At 33.2% G+C, this 1,086-nt stretch overlaps 1 pseudogene; it reads left to right on the forward strand.

Moving 5' to 3' along the window:
• Positions 1-363: 363 nt before the first annotated feature.
• Positions 364-461, forward strand: LOC112587702 (annotated as a pseudogene).
• The last annotated feature ends 625 nt before the right edge of the window (positions 462-1,086 follow it).

The raw sequence follows: 1,086 nt of genomic DNA on the forward strand, positions 1-1,086 counted from the left end.
ACAAAAAAAGCACAGGAAAACAAAGATAAAGTAGAATTTCAACATATAGTTTTAAAACTTTTTTTAAAATAAAAAGACAAAGAATTATGTGAAAACAGAGTTTGTTTCCAGAATATTTCTTTTGAATTCCTTTGAATAAATAAAGAAATACAAACAATCCAGGAAAAGAATAGAAAAGTTATTTTAATAATCATTACATAAAAACAGAATAGCCAAATAGACAATATACATATGAAAAATTGCTAAACATTTCTAATATCAAGGAAGCAAATTAAAGTCACAAAAATATACATTAGATATGTTGCTAAAGTTTAAAAATTGCTGAAAATTTAAATATGACAAGGATATAATTGGATAAAGTCTCAAAATCAGAAATTGATAAAATAACTTTGAAAAATTTCTTAAAAATATGGCCCCTGCGCAAGGATGACACGCAAATTCGTGAAGTGTTCCATATTTTTCAAACACATGAAAAGATGCTCAACATCACTCATTATCAGAGAAATGCAAATCAAAACCACTATGAGGTACCATTTCACACCAGTCAGCATGGCTGAGATCCAAAAGTCTACAAGTAATAAATGCTGGAGAGGGTGTGGAGAAAAGGGAACCCTCTTACACTGTTGGTGGGAATGCAAACTAGTACAGCCACTATGGAGAACAGTGTGGAGATTCCTTAAAAAACTGGAAATAGAACTGCCTTATGATCCAGCAATCCCACTGCTGGGCATACACACTGAGGAAACCAGAAGAGAAAGAGACACGTGTACCCCAATGTTCATCGCAGCACTGTTTATAATAGCCAGGACATGGAAGCAACCTAGATGTCCATCAGCAGATGAATGGATAAGAAAGTGGTGGTACATATACACAATGGAGTATTACTCAGCCATTAAAAAGAATACATTTGAATCAGTTCTAATGAGGTGGATGAAACTGGAGCCTATTATACAGAGTGAAGTAAGCCAGAAAGAAAAACACCAATACAGTATACTAACGCATATATATGGAATTTAGAAAGATGGTAACAATAACCCTGTGTACGAGACATCAAAAGAGACACTAATATATAGATCAGTCTTATGG

The sequence above is a fragment of the Bubalus bubalis genome, chromosome 10, assembly GCF_019923935.1.
Source record: "Bubalus bubalis isolate 160015118507 breed Murrah chromosome 10, NDDB_SH_1, whole genome shotgun sequence".
NCBI classification, from domain to species: Eukaryota; Metazoa; Chordata; class Mammalia; order Artiodactyla; family Bovidae; genus Bubalus; species Bubalus bubalis.